Source organism: Triticum dicoccoides, chromosome 7A (assembly GCF_002162155.2).
Source record: "Triticum dicoccoides isolate Atlit2015 ecotype Zavitan chromosome 7A, WEW_v2.0, whole genome shotgun sequence".
Lineage (NCBI taxonomy): Eukaryota > Viridiplantae > Streptophyta > Magnoliopsida > Poales > Poaceae > Triticum > Triticum dicoccoides.
In genome coordinates, this window is record NC_041392.1 from 8,462,412 (window position 1) to 8,485,449 (window position 23,038).

At 41.6% G+C, this 23,038-nt stretch overlaps 1 long non-coding RNA gene and 1 pseudogene across 2 annotated transcripts; both read left to right on the forward strand.

Moving 5' to 3' along the window:
• The first annotated feature begins 443 nt into the window (after positions 1–443).
• Positions 444–1,530, forward strand: LOC119332819 (annotated as a pseudogene).
• A 7,289-nt stretch (positions 1,531–8,819) lies between these two features.
• Positions 8,820–11,964, forward strand: LOC119330151. 2 transcript variants are annotated; one of them, XR_005159924.1, is made up of 4 exons: positions 8,820–9,318; positions 9,533–9,588; positions 10,005–10,102; positions 10,720–11,964. It is a non-coding gene; the product is annotated as an uncharacterized LOC119330151 (long non-coding RNA). The 2 variants fall into 2 exon arrangements; XR_005159925.1 differs by having other exon boundaries at positions 11,665–11,964.
• The last annotated feature ends 11,074 nt before the right edge of the window (positions 11,965–23,038 follow it).

Sequence of the window (23,038 nt, forward strand, 5' to 3'; positions counted from 1 at the left end):
TGCCTTTCGACAAGCACTAGGGAAACGATGATGTTTGTCGAGTGTCGCGTTACTTCCGAGTCCATTTATCAGCAAACTCGTTAGCCACCATACACTGCCGAGCTTCCGATAAACTGAACTCGGCAAAAACTTAGAACTCAGCGAAATCCTAGATTTCAGTAGTGTTTCTTTCCAATGCTTTATGTTGGTGTAGAATTTTTCTCCAATACCTTTTTTTTTACAGTCCGTTAACCGGACACACAAAAAAGCCCGCGACCCATGGGATGCTGATGTGTGCGCGGCTCCCCTTGAGTTTTGGGTCCACGCAGCCGGCGTGAAGTGCGACGGGAACGTGGCGAGGTTTACGGCTCGCAAGTAGAAACCCTCGTCTCTGCTGCTCGCCCAAACCCTCGTCTCCTTCTGCCTCTCGTCACCCTTGATCTCCACCGTAGCTCCCACAATCGATGGCATCATGGCAGAGGCCGACAGAAAGGAGGGCGTCGAGGTGCACCCCAGTCATGGCGCGGGCCACGCTCGAATTCGACATCGTCGGGTACAGCCTGCATAAGGGCATGGGCGCCGGCAAATTCATCCGGTCCCCTCGCGCCTCCGTTGGCGGGTACGAATGGTGCATCCGCTACTATCCGCTACTACCCTGATGCAGACAGGGAGATGATCGAGGACCATGTCTCAGTCTACGTGGAGCTCGTGAGCAAGGGTGCTAAGGCAAGGGCGCTCTTCGACTTGAGGTTGGTCAACCAGGCCAACGGGCTGTCAACGTCGGTGACGTCCTGCTTGGGATCACCCGAAGTGTTTGATTCCGTCGACCCCATTAAGAACAAATATACTTGGGGTGTTCATACTTTTATGAACAAGAGTGAGCTGGAGAAATCACCTTACCTGCGTGATGACCATCTTATAATTGAGTGTGATCTCAGCGTGATCAGCAATGTGCCGCTTGTTGCCGATGCCATGGAGATCCAGGTGCCACCCTCAGACTTGGCAGATAATCTCGGAACATGGCTAGAGACCGAGGAGGAGACAGACGTGACATTCAATGTTAGAGGGGAGACTTTCCCTGCGCATAAGACTGTGCTTGCAATGCGGTCACCGGTCTTCAAGGCAGAGTTGTATGGACCGATGGGAAGTCGGACGGCACTCAACATAACCGTGGAAGATGTGCAGCCAGCTGTTTTCAAGGAATTGCTTCGCTTCATCTACACAGATTCATTGCCTTCTCAAGACAACCTCGATGATGACATGGTTAAGCATTTACTGGTGGCTGCAGATCGGTACGCCATGGAAAGGATGAAGATGATATGCGAAGGCATTCTCTGCAGAAGACTTCGTGTCGAGACTGTGGCAACCACGTTAGCTCTAGCTGACCAGCATCACTGCAGCAGGCTCAAAGAAGCCTGCATTGAATTTGTTATCTCTTCGAATAGATTGGCTGCTGTGATTTCAGGCCAAGGGTATGTGCACTTGAAAAGATCATGCCCTGCTGTCATAGCAGAAATCTCGGAGAGAGTAACAAAGTCTCGCACAGGTTAATGTGCTCATCCCAGGGTAAAACTTGGATTACTTAGCTTACCTGCCCTTGTCACTTTCTCGAGATCTTTTTGAGGAGCAACTATATAAGTCTTGAAAAGTTTAGTGTGCTCATCTTGGATTCATGTGTTAGCTTCCATGTACTTGATTATTCATACATAGCCATCTGAGAAGAATCTAGTCTATATCTGCTCTCTTTGACTTCTCCCTTTTTCTAAAATTTAGGGAAGCCTTTGTAGTTGTTGTAATTTACTTTTTGAGAATATTAAGAAATATGCCCGTGCGTTGCAATGGGAAAAGCAAATCCTTGCATGCTACAAGTAACCCATTCATATTGTCACTCTCAGCTATCGTCGCCGATGGTTCTCAAGGTGCCGATCTTGGTCATAATACTTTTAACACATCGCCTTTGACAAGCCGCTCCCTCCACCAACTTAGTGCATGCACCATCCCACACTCTTGCCCTCTAGTCCAAGACCCATTCGTGTCGTCGCTTCTTCGGGGCAGAAACGATCTCTCGCTACACATGGTCATAATTACTTGTAATAATGGCGGACATCACCATCATCTCATCTGCATTTGGAGCATGTGTCTCCCCTGAAAAAAATAAATTACTAAAGAGTAATGTGAAACATATTAATATATATCACGAAGATACCAATTACACTCAGCCTCTGCATCAACAAAATGCCAACATCTAGTTGTCTATATGCAACCCTATGATTGAAATATTCAATCGATTTTGAAATTCAAACAATTTGACCGTTGATCATATCAACTAAAATATCCACACAAAGATCTTCACAGAAAGACAAATCGCTATCAAAACTAAATCTGAAAGGGAAAATCTCTGAAAAGAAAAGACCTTAAATAGGACAAGACAGACAGGATTACGAAATAAAATAATAAGCTCCATCAGATAATATACCTGATCATATCACCTGACAATGAACACCCCTCCGTCATGCGTCATTGGTATAATTTAGTAGACCATTACACAAGCATGAAACACTAAGTAGGTTAGAGGATAAATTCTTGGGAGGTCAAACTATAGGCGGTCAACATCAGTTGATGCATACCTGCATTCGTACATGTGTGCTTCCTTGCTAGTATACTTGTTCGCATCAGGTGATCCAGCGGAGCTTGCTTGCTTGCGTCCTGCATAGATGGCGATACACATGAGGCTGCAGCCATGGCGAGCGCCGTTGTCGCCGCTCTAGGTCGTCTGCCCCTCTATCTCCTGCTCCCTCTGCTTTATCTCCATAGGCATGGTGCCGGCGCCGTCTGCCTCGCCGCGGAAGGCAATGCGCACATAGCATCCGTCAGTGCCGACCACACGGTGGCGAGGTCAGACTTCAGCTAGGCGATATGCCCAAGTGATTTGACCGTGAGGCTCGTCATGTCGTCCTTACTGCCTTGCTCCTCCTCCATCCCCCATCTCCCTTTTCTTCCTCTCCGTCCTGCACCTTCCCTCCACGGTGCTCTCCCTCTCCTGCTCTTTGCCGTCGACTTCGCCATGATCCACTGCCAGTCACCTCGCCCTCGCCTCCCAGCAATGCCTGGTTGTCCTGCTCGTAGGTCTCGACGGATGACGACGATGACAAGGGCCTACTTATTTCCTCGACTACGCCCAGGACGCACGCGCTGCCGCGGCAAAGGACACCTCGGGGAGGGTGACTCCAGGTGAGGCAAGGTAAGACCGACGAGACGGCGGAGGTCGGGCCGCTGGTGATGGGCGGCGGTAAGGCTGGAAAGCAGTCCATCCCGACAGTCGCCGCTGTTGGAGCCCATGATTTGGGAGGCCTTGGTCAGAAGAGCGCCAACAGCGATTGGACTATCACAACACACTCGTCCATGCTGGTAGGATTTCTTGCAATACATGGTATATATGGAAACGAACACCAATCTGGAGGCATCGATCTGATTTGGAGACGCCGTGGGTTTGATTTCCTTAGCATTACTTTCTGGATTTCTTTTGTGTGCCCACGTACAGGTAGATACGATGTAAAAATATTGGTTGACATACATTACATGTGTGTAGATCTATTTTTAGATCTCAGTCGTCAATTTTTGAGGTTTACACAAAATTAACGGATATAAATAGATGACCTATGCAGAACTATGAAAGGCTCCGTCCTTTAATATTAAGTATATATATATATATATATATATATATATATATATATATATATATATATATATAGATATATGCATGCGGTACTTTACTGATGCACTTGCAGGTGAAAATTAACTGGTAGATTTTAATTAGAGAAAAGACTTTGAATGCTTTGCATGCACGATTGTTGACCAACACACATGGACTTAACAATCATCAGAATTGGAGCAACTCCAGCGCAGAGACCCATTTTGTCTGTATGGGTTATGTGAACACAAAACTTGGCCCAACGGGGCGACCCGAACAGACACGTGTGTCCGCCTGCTGTCCGTTTATTGTCCTCCCCGGCCTAAACTTGGCCCAAATCTACGAACAAATGGGTATGAAGCGGACAGAAGCGGACGCTCTCGTCGACCGCTGTCATCCGCTCGAGTCCACCCCTGGTCCCACCTAGCAGTGACTACCCACGAGATGGCGTCTACCTCCACCCATGCTGCGAGGAGGAGCGAGGCCACATGCGAGGAGGATAGTAGCATTGCCCCTTCTCTCTTTTCTCTCGTTTTTTTGTTTGGGCTTCCTTAGCCTTTTTTTGGGTTTCTTTGGCCTCTTTTATTTTTTTGTAATGTCCGGAGACTCATCCCAACTTGTGAGGAAATCATAGCTTCCATCATCCTTTTCTCACATGGGACAATGCTCTAATAATGATGATCATCACACTTTTATTTACTTACAACTCAAGAATTATAACTCGATACTAGAACAAAATATGACTCTATATGAATGCCTCTGGCGGTGTACCGGGATGTGCAATAATCTAGCATAGCAAATGACATTAATAAATGGACAAGACATGAAAACATCATGCTAACTATCTTACAATCATGCAAAGCAATATTACAATGATGGTGCGTGTCATAATAAAACGGAACGGTGGAAGTTGCATGGCAATATATCTAGGAATGGCTATGGAAATGCCATAATAGGTAGGTACGATGGCTCTTTTGAGTAAGGATATATGGTGGGTTTTATGCACCAGTGAAAATTCTGCGGTACTAGAGAGGCTAGTAATGGTGAAAGGGTGAGAGTGCGTATAATCCATGGACTCAACATTAGTCATAAAGAACTCACATACTTATTGCAAAAATTTATTAGCTATCGAAACAAAGTACTAAACAGATGCTTGATGTCTACTACACAACCTTCTTCTTGTAGACGTTGTTGGGCCTCCAAGTGTAGAGGTTTGTAGGACAGTAGCAAATTTCCCTCAAGTGTATGACCTAAGATTTATCAATCCGTGGGAGGCATAGGATGAAGATGGTCTCTCTCAAACAACCCTGCAACTAAATAACAAAGAGTCTCTTGTGTCCCCAACACACCCAATACAATGGTAAATTGTATAGGTGTACTAGTTCGGCGAAGAGATGGTGATACAAGTGTAATATGGATGGTAGATATGGGTATTTATAATCTGAAAATATAAAAACAGCAAGGTAGCAAGCGATAAAAGTGAGCGTAAACGGTATTGCAAAGCTAGGAAACAAGGCCTAGGGTTCATACTTTCACTAGTGAAAGTTCTCTCAACAATAATAACATAACTGGATCATGTAACTATCCCTCAACATGCAACAAAGAGTCACCCCAAAGTCACTAATAGCGGAGAACAAACAAAGAGATTATTGTAGGGTACGAAACCACCTCAAAGTTATCCTTCCTGATCGATCTATTCAAGAGTCCGTAGTAAAATAACACGAAGCTATTCTTTCCGTTCGATCTATCCTAGAGTCTGTACTAGAATAACACCTTAAGATACAAATCAACCAAAACCCTAATGTCACCGAGATACTCCAATGTCACCTCAAGTATCCGTTGGTATGATTATACGATATGCATCACACAATCTCAGATTGATCTATTCAACCAACACAAAGAACTTCAAAGAGTGCCCCAAAGTTTCTACCGGAGAGTCAAGACGAAAACGTGTGCCAACCCCTATGCATAAGTTCACAAGGTCACTGAACCCGCAAGTTGATCATCAAAACATACATCAAGTAGATCACGTGAATATCCCATTGTCACCACAGATAAGTGCTACCTCTTGAGCACTGCGTTGGATTTCCCCGAAGAGGAGAGGATGATGCAGCAAAGTAGCGTAAGTATTTCCCTCAGTTTTTGAGAACCAAGATATCAATCCAGTAGGAGGCCACGCGCGAGTCCCTCGTACCTACACAAAACGATAGCTCAACGCAACCAACGCGATTAGGGGTTGTCAATCCCTACACGGTCACTTATGAGAGTGAGATCTGATAGAGATGATAGACAATATTTTTGGTATGTTTGATATAAAGATGCAAAGTAAAATAAAAGGCAAAAGTAAAAGCAAAGCAATAATAAAGTGATGGAAGATTGATATGATGAGAATAGACCCGGGGCCATAGGTTTCACTAGTGGCTTCTCTCAAGAGCATAAGTATTTCTACGGTGGGTGAACAAATTACTGTTGAGCAATTGACATAATTGAGCATAGTTATGAGAATATCTAGGTATGATCATGTATATAGGCATCACGTCCGAGACAAGTAGACCGACTCCTGCCTGCATCTACTACTATTACTCCACTCATCGACCGCTATCCAACATGCATCTAGAGTATTAAGTTAATGAAAACAGAGTAACATCTTAAGCAAGATGACATGATGTAGAGGGATAAATTCATGCAATATGATATAAACCCCATCATGTTATCCTCGATGGCAACAATACAATACGTGCCTTGCTGCCCCTTCTGTCACTGGGAAAGGACACCGTAAAATTGAACCCAAAGCTAAGCACTTCTCCCATTGCAAGAAAAACCAATCTAGTAGGCCAAACCAGACTGATAATTCGAAGAGACTTGCAAAGATAACCAATCTGTACCTACTAATAAAGCAAGGTGCGCTTCTCCAAAAATTTCATCCGTTCACCACCGTATAGATTTCTTTTACTATCCGAGGTGGTACTAATTTTTTGTGCATCCATGTGCTAGAAAAAGAAATATGGTTTATCCAGAATTTCGTACATGGGCCACGCGCTAAAGCCCAGTAAAGCTAGCCCACTTATTTCCCTGCCCACGCAGCAGGGAAACTACTATTTCCCGCACCTGGCAACAGATAGTTGGAGGTTTGCACAGATAGCCCTAAACAGGGCCGGCCCGTTTTCATTTTTTGTGTTCATTTTCTATTTATCATTATATGTTCCTTTCTCTTTTTACTTCCTCTATCTTTTTTCCTTTTTCATTTTTAATCTTATTTTTGTTTATTTTTACGTTTTTTATCATATAATTTTTTATGAAATGTTTGGAATTTCAATTTTGTTCAAAATTTTGAAGAATGTTCAGAATTCCAAAATTTCATTCCCGTTTTAAAAATGTTCAGATATTAAATAAATTGTCATTCTGAAATTTGTTGAAAATGGAAAAAACGTTTCTGTTTTACAAAATTGTTTCAGGTTTTCAAAAAAACATTGTATTTTAAAAAATGTTCCCAATTCGAAAAAAAAAATCTTATTGTAGTGAAATGTTCACGAATTCAACATAGAAATATTTTAAATAGCCATGTATTTCTCTTTACATACCGTCGTACGAATATATAAACGTGTGTGAAACTACATGTAGTAATAAGATGTATGAAGTATGGATCTATTATTCCGGACAAAGAATGGATGTATTGGCACGTGCGCTAGCTGGAAAAGGACACTGAATTTTTTTAAATGAAAAGTAATGTTCCCACTTTTTCAAAAAAATGTATTTTCCAAAATTGTTCAAGATTCTTAAAAAATTTACATTTTAAAAAATGCTCCAAATTTGAAAAATATTCTTGCTTTAAAGGAATGCTCACAAATTCAAATAATGTTCATTTTAAAAATTACACATTTTCTAAAATTGTTCTGAAAGGTAAACATGTTCCCATTTTTTAAAATTGTTCAAAAATTCACAAAATGCTCGTGTTCTTATAAAAGTTTCGTGTTTTTGAAAAATGTTTGTGAATTTTAGAAAATGTTCCCATTTCAAATTTTGTTTCTGTATTTCTAAAAATGTATGAAACTTACAAAAAACAAATTGAAGTTTTGAAAATTGTTTGAGATTTCAAAATTTGTTCATGTTTCCAAGAATATTTGGCAATTCATAATAACAATTATTTTTTAAGAAGTAAAAAAAGTAATCATAGAATCTTTCAAATCTGACGTTGCGGTATGTTCTTAAATATTTACGTTGTCCATTGTTTAGCAGGTGTTGCCATTGACTCGAAAAGAGAAGACCCGCCTCATTTCCATATTATTGAACTTCATGCCTTAAAATCCCCTCGAATGAATGAAAAAATAGATTGAATAATTCACGGACCTTCTCTGGCGTGCGATGACCTAATAAAACTCTTAAATCCACTCGATCAATGAATGAAAAAATAGCGGATTGATTACTTCACACGCGGCGATACCCAGAACCAAAATGTTCCTTCTTGACATGCACACAGGGTTTTTCTTGCACATATAATTCTCACTACATGAAGTGCACACTATTTTTCCTCCCGTTGCAACGCACGGACATATGTGCTAGTCATACATAAAAGAATTCAGAGGAGATTCAAATATTGTTCATAGATAAACTTGATCATAAACTCAGAATTCATTGGTCTCAACAAACACACCGCAAAAAGAAGATTACATCAAATAGATCTCCACGAGAGAGGGGGGGAACATTGTATTGAGATCCAAAAAGAGAGAAGAAGCCATCTAGCTACTAACTATGGACCCGAAGGTCTGAGATAAACTACTCACACTTCATCGAAGAGGCTATGGTGATGATGTAGAAGCCCTCCGTGGTGGCACTACACCACGACACTACATTCCCTACCGACGTGTGTTGGCAAAAGTCACTTTCGCCGACCGACTGCAAGTCGAGAAAACTTCTATCGAACTGTCGGTCGGTAATACTCACGTGTACCACCCAACAGTCGGTCGGGAATGCTGAAGTGTGTAGCATCAAACCGTTGGTCGGTAAAAAGTGCAGTACTATCGAACTGTTGGTCGGCAAATAATGCCGACCGATGGTGGGTCGCCAGTTGGGCCTCCCAAAATATCTGCGCGCGTGCCTGGGAAACTTAGGGCGCGAAGCCCATCCAAAATTTACTGCCCCTCATCCCGCAGCCCAGAGCCCACCCTAATCTTCCCCTATCTCTCCGCCCTCTCTCCCTTATCTCTTTCTCTCCCGATCTGAGCGGCGGCGGTGGCGGCTCCCATCCTCTTCCTCCACTCCTCTCCCTCAGATTGAGCTCCGCCCCGAAGGAAAGGGTACGCGGCCGTCGATCTGTGTGCGTCTAGCCATGGAGGGCTCGCCCCTCTCGCGCGCCTCGTCCGCACGGAGCGCTAGCAGCCCACACGGCGTAGATCCACTATCCCTGCGTCCGCCCCACACCGGCCGCCGGTGACTGCCGCACTATTCCATTCCTCCCCAAGCGTGCCGCACGCGATGGCCCATGCTACCATGCCGTTTTTCTGCAGCCAGACCGCCACCCCTACCCTCGCGCTCCGGGCAGAGGCTCATTCTTCTTGGTGGTGACTACGCGTTCCTCCCGGTGGTGGCGCTCTGCCCGCTGTGTTACCTTTCTCCAAGCAGCTGTGCCCTTCGACCCCTACCTGTAATCAGTGAGTCCTTCCTGTTTTCTTCGAATTTTGATGTGCAACTGTAGTTTCTCCATTTATCTTGAATTCCGTCAGATCCCTGTCGGTCAGTTACTCAGTTTGTAGTAGAACTACACATCTTTCCTAGACCTCCATTGAATTAGTTTTTCTTACTAGGTCATAGTTGTTTGATTATTGGCAAACAATCATTCTTTACCTATCCTTTTTGCATCCGCAGATTGATCCGGCAACAGAGAGTTGAAGCTGCAAAGAAGCGTGATGAGGAAAAAGCCGGTACACCACTACTCTTTGTAATATTTGGGAGAGGATGACTAATCTAATATTGCCAAGATATACGTTTGTTGTCCTTGACCTGATTTTGATGGCACTCAATTTATTTCAGCTTGGAGTTGGTTTGTATTGTTTCTGCAAACAATTGTCTGAACATGTAAATAATAGTTGGTCACAAGTCATATGGGTACAGTGCATCATAACAACTCTGCCCCTACACAATATACATCCCATTACTTATTTTTTTGGTATGATAAGTTGAGAAACAACTTGTTTTGTTGTTTTTTGATGTGAACTACATTATATGGACCTTTCACTCGATTATGTGCTATTTTTTTACTATAATTGACATGTTGATATGTCATTCTAGAATTTTGTTACTTCTGTTGGAACCTAATTTTCAATTTTACACCTTGCAGAATTTATGACTGGCAGATTACATGCTGGTTTCTTACTGCTTAGGTTTCGACATTCGACATTTGAACAAATCATATACTGGAGATTATTATAATAGAAGGTAAACTTACCAAGCGAACAGAGCGAACAATACTTTTGTTAGTGTTTTCCAGTCTGTTGCATGCGCATTGTGGTCACTACTGTCAATCCATGGAAATTTAAATGATGGATTAAACAAATGGAACCTATATCCTGACTTGCCACTACTATACTGTAGCTTCTGAAACACTTATATGCACAGATAGTTTCTCTTTTATCATAACTGAAACATTATAAAGATAAATCTCACTCAGTTTTTAAGTGGGGAAGGGAAAGCTTCAAGATATTGCATTTAAAACACTGATATCTATTTGAAAATTAATTCATGTGCATACCTCCTGGATCCTATCATTATCATGTCTCTATTTCTCTTGTTCAAGAGAAGCGTGAAACAAAGCACTCATATTCACAGCAGCACATACAGTTATTCTATGCTATCAGAAATAAGGTCGTTAATATTCAGATATATGCATGTAAACTTGGCCGGTTAATCATCAAACACACACACACACACACAAACACCACGCTGGAAGGTGGTATTCATGGTTGATAGATGTCCCTATAAGATTGTACATTGTTCCTCTGATCCATTGCGAGGTATATAAATGATTCGATTTTGACTTTATTTTTTCATCTTAGTTCACCTAGTGTTGGATAAAAGTTGGACAGATCCACATAGGTAAGTCTTATCCATATAATGCTTTTACAATCTGCCAGTGGAACTTTAAATGATACGATTTACCAATTTCAACGATGTATATTAGCAGATTAAGTAAAAGCAGTGTTAGATATGAAATGAACTTAATTCAACCATTCTCTAGAAGAAAGTACCTATTTGTCATATGGCGATGTTATCTTGTAGAACAACAATAGGGATTTGTTAACATTCGACCTTTATGCTGTACTTTTTCCATTTTGATTCGCCTACTGTTAATATCCTCTTCTTCAACTGACACATTCTTGCAAGCTATCACAATTGATGAAATATAATTACGAGCACTTAGCTTTTTTGAATTTTATATGCATACCAGAAGATTTACTCGTTACAAACATTAAACAGACGGACCTCTTTTTCAACAAGTTGTTTCAAATCCCACTGAGACAAAATAAAAGTGTGCTACTGCTAATTACTATACTGGAACAGAATGTATGGTTGACATAAAGGCTATATTGGAATATTTTAGCTGTTGTGGTGTTCCTAATAACTTAAAACTGCTGTGAAGATGAACTGAACAATAATACTCTCAAATTAGAGAGCAAGAAATTTCGAGTTAGTCTACTGTAGGGTAATAAAGTTCTTATATATGCTGCAAATCAGTTGCCTTGTGGTGTAATCACTGATGTCATGTTTCCATAAGTGCCTGCTGTAATGACCTTAATAGTGCAAAGCTATGTTTTATATAAATTTGCCTATTCTTTCCAGAGTGCAGGGAAATGTATGAGGTGAATCAATTTTCCTATTCTGTTGTTGCTGCTATATTTAGGTGTATGTGGGTTTAAGATTGGACACTAATTGTTGAACTAGGAGCTTTCCCTCGTTAGGAATATAAGCTGAAACTTTCCCATTGCCTTGATTCTTTGTAGGAAAGACATACAAGATGACCAGGAACCATGAAGCTCGCAGTTTGCGTTAACTGTGTAATGGAGAGGACTATGAATCGCTGGACATGTGTCTATTAGCTATCATATATGGTGTCTTGGTCAAGTGGATATTCTGTGTAATGTAAGACGCATGATTTGTAGGACATATATCTATTGGCTATCATTTTGTAAACCTATCCGGTCTCTCGGTCACTGAACCATAAATGTTTCCTCTTAATTGGCTACCTCCTCCGTTTGTGAGAAGTAATTAATGTGCTATTTTTGTTTGGTTTTGGTTTAATATTTTTGGAGTACATGCATGTTACTTTAATTTGATTGATATTGTACTGTAATGAGATATATTACTAGACGGACACTGTTTTGGTGAGGCAAATGCCAAATAATTGGTGGGTATTAAATGTTGATAGCCTAAACAAAATGCTGTCAAGCTGTTGGTCGGTAAAACAAACTCCCATCTGACCGTTGGTTGGGAAAGGTCCATGACAACTCCAATGAATTGTTGGTCGGGAAACAATACGCTGTCCCATAGTTAGTTGGGAAAGGCCCATGGCAGTCCAAACAAACTGTTGGTCGGGAAAGGCCCATGGTAGGCCCAACAGAATGTTGGTCGGGAAAGGTACACCATAGTCGACAAGTAGTCGGTCGGGAAAGACACGTCGGTTGGGAAAGGGTTTTCCCGTCTGGACTTTCCCCAACAGACAGTGTCGGTCGGCAATAGTCTTTCCCGACCGACTGTCTGTTGGCAAAACTTGTATTCCCGACCGACCTGGCTGTTGGGGATGTAGTGTTGTGGTGTAGTGTGGATTCCCCTTCCGGCGGAGCTCCGGAACAGGCCCCAAGATGGGATCTCGTGGGTACAGAAGGTTGCGGCGGTGGAATTAGGTTTTTAGCTCCGTATCTGATCATTTGGGGGTACGTGGGTATATATAGGAGGAAGGAGTACATCGGTGGAGCTTCGAGGGGCCCACGAGGCAGGGGGCGCGCCCTAGGGGGGGGGCGCCCTCCACCCTCATGACCGCCTCTTGGCTTTCTTGCCGGAGGGTCCAAGTCTCCTGGATCTTATCTGATGAGCAAATCACGTTCCCGAAGGTTTCATTCCGTTTGGACTCTGTTTGATATTCCGTTTCTTCGAAACACTGAAATAGGCAAAAAAACAACAATTCTGGGCTGGGCCTCTGGTTAATAGATTAGTCCCAAAATTAATATAAAAGTGGAAATTAAAGCCCAATATAGTCCAAAACAGTAGATAATATAGCATGGAGCAATCAAAAATTATAGATACGTTGGAGACGTATCAGGCATCCCCAAGCTTAATTCCTTCTCGTCCTCGAGTAGGTAAATGATAAAAAGAGAATTTTTGATGCGGAGTGCTACTTGGCATAATTTCAATGTAAATCTTCTTAATTGTGATATGAATATTCAGATCCGAAAGATTCAAGACAAAAGTTCATATTGACATAAAAATAATAATACTTCAAGCATACTAACAAAGCAATTATGTCTTCTCAAAATAACATGGCCAAAGAAAGTTATCCCTACAAAATCATATAGTCTGGCTATGCTCTATCTTCACCACACAAAGTACTTAAATCATGCACAACCCCGATGACAAGCCAAGCAATTGTTTCATACTTTAACATTTTCAAAACTTTTTCAATTTTCACACAATACATGAGCGTGAGCCATGGATATAGCACTATTTGTGGAATAGAATGGTGGTTGTGGAGAAGACAAAAAGAGGGGAAGATAGTCTCACATCAACTAGGCGTATCAACGGGCTATGGAGATGCCCATCAACAGATATTAATGTGAGTGAGTAGGGATTGTCATGCAACGGATGCACTAGAGATAAGTATATGAAGGCTCAACAAAAGAAACTAAGTGGGTGTGCATCCAACTCACTTGCTCACGAAGACCTAGGGCAATTTGAGGAAGCCCATCATTGGAATATACAAGCCAAGTTCTATAATGAAAAATTCCCACTAGTATATGAAAGTGAAAAAATAAGAGACTCTCTATCATGAAGATCATGGTGCTACTTTGAAGCACAAGTGTGGTAAAAGGATAATAACATTGTCCCTTCTCTCTTTTTCTCTCATTTTTTTATTTGGGCCTTTCTTTTTTTATGGCCTCTTTTCTTTCAATTTTTTTTATTTTTCGTCCGGAGTCTCATCTCGACTTATGGGGGAATCACAGTCTCCATCATCCTTTCTCACTTGGGACAATGCTCTAAAAATGATGATCATCACACTTTTATTTTTCTTACAACTCAACAATTACAACTCAATACTTAGAACAAAATATGACTCTATGTGAATGCCTCCGGCGGTGTACCGGGATATGCAATGAATCAAGAGTGACATGTATGAAAGAATTATGAACGGTGACTTTGCCACAAATACGATGTCAATTACATGATCATGCTAGCAATATGACAATGATGAAGCGTGTCATAATAAACGGAACGGTGGAAAGTTGCATGGCAATATATCTCGGAATGGCTATGGAAATGCCATGATAGGTAGGTATGGTGGCTGTTTTGAGGAAGGTATATGGTGGGTGTATGATACCGGCGAAAGGTGCGCGATATTAGAGAGGCTAGCAATGGTGGAAGGATGGGAAAAAGTGCGTATAATCCATGGACTCAACATTAGTCATAAAGAACTCATATACTTATTGCAAAAATCTAGAAGTTATCAAAGCCAAGTATTACGCGCATGCTCCTAGGGGGATAGATTGGTAGGAAAAGACCATCGCTCGTCCCCGACCGCCACTCATAAGGAAGACAATCAATAAATAAATCATGCTCCGACTCCGTCACATAACGGTTCACCATACGTGCATGCTATGGGAATCACAAACTTTAACACAAATATTTCTCAAATTCACAACTACTCAACTAGCATGACTCTAATATCACCATCCTCATATCTCAAAACAATTATCAAGCATCAAACTTTTCTTAGTATTCAACGCACTCAAAATAAAAGTTTTACAAATCTTGAATACCAAGCATATTAAGATTTTTAAGCAAATTACCATGCTATTTAAGACTCTCAAAATAATCTAAGTGAAGCATGAGAGATCAATAGTTTCTATAAAACAAATCCACCACCGTGCTCTAAAAGATCTAAGTGAAGCACTAGAGAAAAACTATAAAGCTCAAAAGATATAAGTGAAGCACATAGACACTACTAGGGAAAAGGTTTTTAACAACGGTATATATGGTCGTTACTAGTCCGATTGTGGTCGTTAAAGGTCATTAGCGACCACAATCTTGTGGTCGTAGTAGGCTCTGTCGTTAAAAGTAATAACGACCACCTTACCCGGTCGTTATTCGCGCAACGACGGTATGGTGTGTGGTCGTCAACCTCAAGGAAATACCAACCGCAATTGATGTATTACCGACCACTTTTGTCATTGCTAATAATTTTTCACAATGGTTAAAGCATCATTACCACTTTACATACCATTTACAGTCAACCACCTTTGAATTGGTAACAATCACTTATGCAACATCCAACATTTGAATATTATTATTCACATTAATTAATTCAAAAACAAAAGAATGTAAATATTGAAAGGATCGTAGCCTCTTTTTTTAATAGAAATCAGAGTTATTAACAAAATTCCACCATAGCATTCTATAATCAAAATACCATTTGAGAAATTTGAGTCAAAAGCACTCTTTACATGACCACTGTACTTGCTCATATCTAATTGGAAAACCAGACAACTAGAAAAGATAATATTTATTAATCTTCAATCCATAGGCACCATCGTTGTTTGAATGCACATAATTCTTCATCAGTGATCACAATGCCTTCTCATTCTTCTATATATTATAAGGTGGATCATCAGTCCTACAAAATGTTTGGTGATTTATGAAAGTCAGCCCATATAAATAAATTGACACAGTATAATAGCACATAAAATTAGTGTATGAGAACAAGTAACTCGAGCATGCTGGATTTCATGGGGACTATCACTTAGATATCTACTAATGATCATAACTGAATTCAAATGCAAACATCTGCGTCTCTTATTCAAATCAGACAAGAGCACCTACCGTCAAGAGCAGCTGGAAACAGGAGATATAATGAAACAAGAAACCACGGTGGTGCCAAAAACGTTTTTGTTTTTTGCTAAAGCTAATTAAAGTACACAAAGAGCATGCTGGAAATGACCACGACGTGTGTACTGCTGTACCGGTTGTACACAGAACAATCACCTAGTATTTTAGGATTAGAACTTGTAACCGAGTAGGTTAGCTTGTGTTAGTCTTAGCTGATATATATATACGTATGTATATCCCTTTGTAAACACTGATCAGTGAGGTGAAATAGATGAAAAGAACCAGGCTCGATTCGAGCTTGTGGAAATAAGCCGGTTTTTGTGCGCGCGCGTGTACTAGTACGTTTCCAGCCGTGAGGATCGACCAACGCAAAGATATATCAGGAGCTGTGTACGTGTGTGTTGCTTCAGGGCCAGAATCAATTATCTTGATGCTAGGTTTGTACTGCACATTGCTTCGGACAGTACGGGGCAGGAATCAAGCTGCTTGTTCTCTTATACCAATTCCTATGCATATGAACAATCAATTTACATGTGCAAATAAATACAATGTATTGACTATTATACGGCCTACACCCTGGAATTGAAACTTAACCTTTTCATGGATCACCATACTATCTAATGTATCCTATAAACTAATTTGGGCATAGATGGTACCTCATGCATTGGCATGTCGGTCTGAAGGAAACAAATACCATCTTCTCTGAAGGTGAAGTTCAGAATGAACTTAATAGATTTTTCTGACGGTAGTATTGAAACCTGTAGAGACAAAAGGAACCATATTTGTTGGAACTGAATAAAGAGCAAGCAGGGCCCATGCGGAACTATCTTCTCTAAAGAAAACTAATTAAGAGATTGTTACCTTCCTAAAGTCCCTCAACTGGAGAAAGGCCATAAAAGAAAAACATGTCAGCAAGAGGTTGTACTCGACCACTCTCGCTAATTCTCTTTCACACACAAATCTGCATCAAGGAATAAGAACATGTCAGAAAGAGCTTGTACTCGACCACTCTCACTAATTCTCTTCTATCACACATAAATCTGCAGAAGGAATAAGAAAATGTCAGAAAGAGCTTGTACTCTCGACCACTCTCGCTAATTCTCTTTTATCACACATAAATCTACAGCAAGAAATAAGAGCATCTTCAGGGTGGGGACTTTTCCTTCGTGCTGCGGCGGCACATGTGCCTCCTCCTCCCCGCGCGGATCCTACTCCCACAGGAAGGCCACTCGGCCTCTACACCCGCCGCCTCTCCATCCTCCTCACCCCAGCCCCTACGAAGGCCGGTCCAAGGTTAGCCATTACCTCTCATGCTCTCCCGATGGATGTGGATGGGGGCAGGACATGGATGCGCCGCTTCTTGATGGAGCTGGGTGGCCGAGGCGCAACACCGAAGGTGGATGTCAAGCTCGTGGCGGCGGATCGCGTGGAAAAGGAAACGAGGGAGGGGCGGTGGATCGCGTGGAAGATGAAACGAGAGGGAGAGAGAGAGGGGGATCACGTTAAGGAAGGAGAGATATAATTAAAGGAGAGGTGATAGAGCCACCCCCATGAGATTTTTAAGCCGCAAGTAATTCGGTGGTGGTTAAGTATATTTGGTGTAGCCCGATTTCCATCGCGCGGGATCTGTTTATTTCTTTAACGACCAAGACTTTTCTCCATCATCGTTAATGATAGTTTCTCTAGTAGTGAGAGTATTCTATCAAATTCCAATTCATGTATGGCTCTCTCAAAAAGGTGTGTACAGCAAGGATGATTTTGGTCAACTAAAAAGCAAAGACTCAAATCATACAAGACGCTCCAAGCAAAACACATCATGTGGTGAATAAAAATATAGCTCCAAGTAAAGTTACCGATGGAAGTAGACGAAAGAGGAGATGCCTTCCGGGGCATCCCCAAGCTTTGAATTTTTGGTGTCCTTGGATTATCTTGGGGGTGCCATGGGCATCCCCAAGCTTAGGCTCTTGCCACTCCTTGTTCCATAATCCATCAAAAGATTTCACCCAAAACTTGAAAACTTCACAACACAAAACTCAACAGAAATCTCGTGAGCTCCGTTAGCGAAAGAAAACAAAAGACCACTTCAAGGTACTGTAATGAACTCATTCTTTATTTATATTGGTGTTAAACCTACTGTATTACAACTTCTCTATGGATTATAAACTATTTTACTAGCCATAGATTCATCAAAATAAGCAAACAACACACGATAAATAGAATCTGTCAAAAACAGAACAGTCTGTAGTAATCTGTAACTAACACAAACTTCTGGAACTCCAAAAAATCAGCCAAAATAGGACGACCTAGGCAATTTGTTTAATGATCAGCAGCAATTGGAATCAGTATTTTATCACGTTCTGGTGAGTTTTAATAATTCGGGCACTAAGCACAAAGTTTCTGGAAATTACAGCAATATCAAATAACTATCATCCAAGAAGATCCTATAGGTTTAACTTGGCACAAACACTAATTAAAAGATAAAACCACATCTAAATAGAACGTAGATGGATTATTTATTCCTAAAAATAAACAAAAACAACAACAACAAAAAAACTAAAATAAAATTGGGTTGCCTCCCAACAAGCGCTATTGTTTAATGCTCTTAGCTAGGCATAAAAGCAAGGGTAGATCTAGGTATTGCCATCTTTGATAGGCAATTCTTCAATGAGGCATTTACCTTCCTTAGGAATTTCTTTCTTTCTAGTAATTATCAAACTTTTAGGCACAATATTGAAAAATTCATTGGTAGCAAATTGTTCCTTAATGAAAGCAAAAAGATTGGGATGAATACTTATAGATTTAAGATCCGCGTTTTCCTTACTAGAGGATTCACCCTTATTCTTAGGAACATACATAAGCTTAGTATTTTTAGTAGACAGATTTGGAGTGTTCTTTACGGAAGAAAAGGCGGTTCCCAAGTTGGTAATAATACCCTCAAGTTTATTGATTCTAGTGGAATCTTGATTTATTCTCTCATTAACTATGGGTTCCTTTTCCTTAATATTTTTCAAAGTCATTCCTACCTTAGATCCATATTGGGTAATTTGATTGTGGATCTTTTTATCTAGATTTTCAATTAATTCAACGGTAGCAACTTTATTTTCAATAATTTCAAGTCTTTGCATAACATGCTCCAAAGTTAACATAGTTCCATTAACCAAAAGAGGTGGCGAGCCAAATAAATCTATCATAGCATTATAAGAATCAAAAGTATGGCTACCGAAGAAATTCCCTCCGGTAATGGTATCAAGGATATATCTATACCAAGGATTAGCACCTACATAAAAATTGCGGAGAAGAACTGAAGTAGATTGCTTCCTGGTAGATCTATTTTGAGCATTGCAAATTCTATACCAAGCGTCTTTTAGATTTCCCCCCTCCCTTTGTTTAAATTTAGAACATCATTCTCGGGAGACAACGGAGAAGATATAAGACTAGCCATAACGACAAGGCAAGCGAGAAAAAGGCAAACGGAAAAGAGAGGGCGAATAAAACGGCAAGGATGAAGTGGGGGAGAGGAAAACGAGAGGCAAATGGCAAATAATGTAGTGCGGGAGATAGGGATTGTGATGGGTACTTGGTATGTTGACTTTTGCGTAGACTCCCCGGCAACGGCGCCAGAAATTCTTCTTGCTACCTCTTGAGCACTGCGTTGGATTTCCCCGAAGAGGAGAGGATGATGCAGCAAAGTAGCGTAAGTATTTCCCTTAGTTTTTGAGAACCAAGGTATCAATCCAGTAGGAGGCCACGCGCGAGTCCCTCGTACCTACACAAAACGATAGCTCAACGCAACCAACGCGATTAGGGGTTGTCAGTCCCTTCACGGTCACTTACGAGAGTGAGATCTGATAGAGATGATAGATAATATTTTTGGTATTTTTGATATAAAGATGCAAAGTAAAATAAAAGGCAAAAGTAAAAGCAAAGCAATAATAAAGTGATGGAAGATTGATATGATGAGAATAGACCCGGGGGCCATAGGTTTCAATAGTGGCTTCTCTCAAGAGCATAAGTATTTCTACGGTGGGTGAACAAATTACTGTTGAGCAATTGACAGAATTGAGCATAGTTATGAGAATATCTACGTATGATCATGTATATAGGCATCACGTCCGAGACAAGTAGACCGACTCCTGCCTGCATCTACTACTATTACTCCACTCATCGACCGCTATCCAGCATGCATCTAGAGTATTAAGTTAATGAAAACAGAGTAACACCTTAAGCAAGATGACATGATGTAGAGGGATAAATTCATGCAATATGATATAAACCCCATCTTGTTATCCTCGATGGCAACAATACAATACGTGCCTTGCTGCCCCTTCTGTCACTGGGAAAGGACACCGCAAGATTGAACCCAAAGCTAAGCACTTCTCCCATTGCAAGAAAAACCAATCTAGTAGGCCAAACCAAACTGATAACTCGAAGAGACTTGCAAAGATAACCAATCATACATATTGTTCATAGATAAACTTGATCATAAACCCACAATTCATCGGTCTCAACAAACACACCGCAAAAAGAAGATTACATCAAATAGATCTCCACGAGAGAGGGGAGAACATTGTATTGAGATCCAAAAAGAGAGAAGAAGCCATCTAGCTGTTGGGTTTCGTAGTAATTTCAAAAAATTTCCTACGCACACGCAGGATCATGTGATGCATAGCAACGAGGGGAGAGTATTGTCTACGTACCCAACGCAGACCGACTGCGGAAGCGATGACACGACGTAGAGGAAGTAGTCGTACGTCTTCTCGATCCAACCGATCAAGCACCGAAACTACGACACCTCCGAGTTCGAGCACACGTTCAGCTCGATGACGATCCCCGGACTCCGATCCAGCAAAATGTCGGGGAAGAGTTCCGTCAGCACGACGGCGTGGTGACGATCTTGATGAACTACAGCAGCAGGGCTTCGCCTAAACTCCGCTACAGTATTATCGAGGAATATGGTGGCAGGGGGCACCGCACACGGCTAAGGAATCGATCACGTGGATCAACTTGTGTCAACTTGTGTGTTTAGAGGTGCCCCTGCCTCCGTATATAAAGGAGGAGAGGAGGGGAGGCTGGCCGGCCAAGGGGGGGAGGCGCAGGAGAGTCCTACTCCCACTGGGAGTAGGATTCCCCCTCCAATCCTAGTCCAACTAGGATTCCTTGGAGGGGAAAAGAGGAGGAGGGGGCCGGCCACCTCTCCTAGTCCTAATAGGACTAGGGGAAGGGGGGGGGCGCGCAGCCCATCTAGGGCAGCCCCTTCTCTTTTCCACTAAGGCCCACTATGGCCCAAATAGCTCCCGGGGGGTTCCGGTAACCCTCCCGGTATTCCGGTAAAATCCCGATTTCACCCGGAACACTTCCGATATCCAAATATAGGCTTCCAATATATCAATCTTTACGTCTCGACCATTTCGAGACTCCTCGTCATGTCCGTGATCACATCCGGGACTCCGAACAACCTTCGGTACATCAAAATGCATAAACTCATAATATAACTGTCATCGTAACCTTAAGCGTGCGGACCCTACGGGTTCGAGAACAATGTAGACATGACCGAGACACGTCTCCGGTCAATAACCAATGGCGGGACCTGGATGCCCATATTGGCTCCTACATATTCTACGAAGATCTTTATCGGTCAGACCGCATAACAACATACGTTGTTCCCTTTGTCATCGGTATGTTACTTGCCCGAGATTCGATCGTCGGTATCCAATACCTAGTTCAATCTCGTTACCGGCAAGTCTCTTTACTCGTTCCGTAATACATCATCTCACAACTAACATATTAGTTGTAATGCTTGCAAGGCTTATGTGATGTGTATTACCGAGAGGGCCCAGAGATACCTCTCCGACAATCGGAGTGACAAATCCTAATCTCGAAATACACCAACCCAACATCGACCATTGGAGACACCTGTAGTACTCCTTTATAATCACCCAGTTACGTTGTGACGTTTGGTAGTACCCAAAGTGTTCCTCCGGTAAACGGGAGTTGCATAATCTCATAGTCATAGGAAAATGTATAAGTCATGAAGAAAGCAATAGCAACATACTAAACGATCGGGTGCTAAGCTAATGGAATGGGTCATGTCAATCAGATCATTCTACTAATGATGTGACCTCGTTAATCAAATAACAACTCATTGTTCATGGTTAGGAAACATAACCATCTTTGATTAACGAGCTAGTCAAGTAGAGGCATACTAGTGACACTTTGTTTGTCTATGTATTCACACATGTATTATGTTTCCGGTAAATACAATTCTAGCATGAATAATAAACATTTATCATGATTATAAGGAAATAAATAATAACTTTATTATTGCCTCTAGGGCATATTTCCTTCAGTCTCCCACTTGCACTAGAGTCAATAATCTAGATTACACTGTAATGATTCTAACACCCATGGAGCTTTGGTGCTGATCATGTTTTGCTCGTGGAAGAGGCTTAGTCAACGGGTTATTGACCGGAGACGTGTCTAGATTACACTGCAACATTCAGATCCGTATGTATCTTGCAAATCTCTATGTCTCCCACCTGGACTAGATCCCGGATGGAGTTGAAGCGTCTCTTGATGTGTTTGGTCCTTTTGTGAAATCTGGATTCCTTTGCCAAGGCAATTGCACCAGTATTGTCACAAAAGATTTTCATTGGACCCGATGCACTAGGTATGACACCTAGATCGGATATGAACTCCTTCATCCAGACTCCTTCATTTGCTGCTTCCGAAGCAGCTATGTATTCCGCTTCACATGTAGATCCCGCTACGACGCTTTGTTTAGAACTGCACCAACTGACAGCTCCACCGTTTAATGTAAACACGTATCCGGTTTGCGATTTAGAATCGTCCGGATCAGTGTCAAAGCTTGCATCAACGTAACCTTTTACGATGAGCTCTTTGTCACCTCCATATACGAGAAACATATCCTTAGTCCTTTTCAGGTATTTCAGGATGTTCTTGACCGCTGTCCAGTGATCCACTCCTGGATTACTTTGGTACCTCCCTGCTAAACTTATAGCAAGGCACACATCAGGTCTGGTACACAGCATTGCATACATGATAGAGCCTATGGCTGATGCATAGGGAACATCTTTCATATTCTCTCTATCTTCTGCAATGGTCGGGCATTGAGTCTTACTCAATTTCACACCTTGTAATACAGGCAAGAATCCTTTCTTTGCTTGATCCATTTTGAATTTCTTCAAAATCTTGTCAAGGTATGTGCTTTGTGAAAGTCCAATTAAGCGTCTTGATCTATCTCTATAGATCTTAATGCCTAAT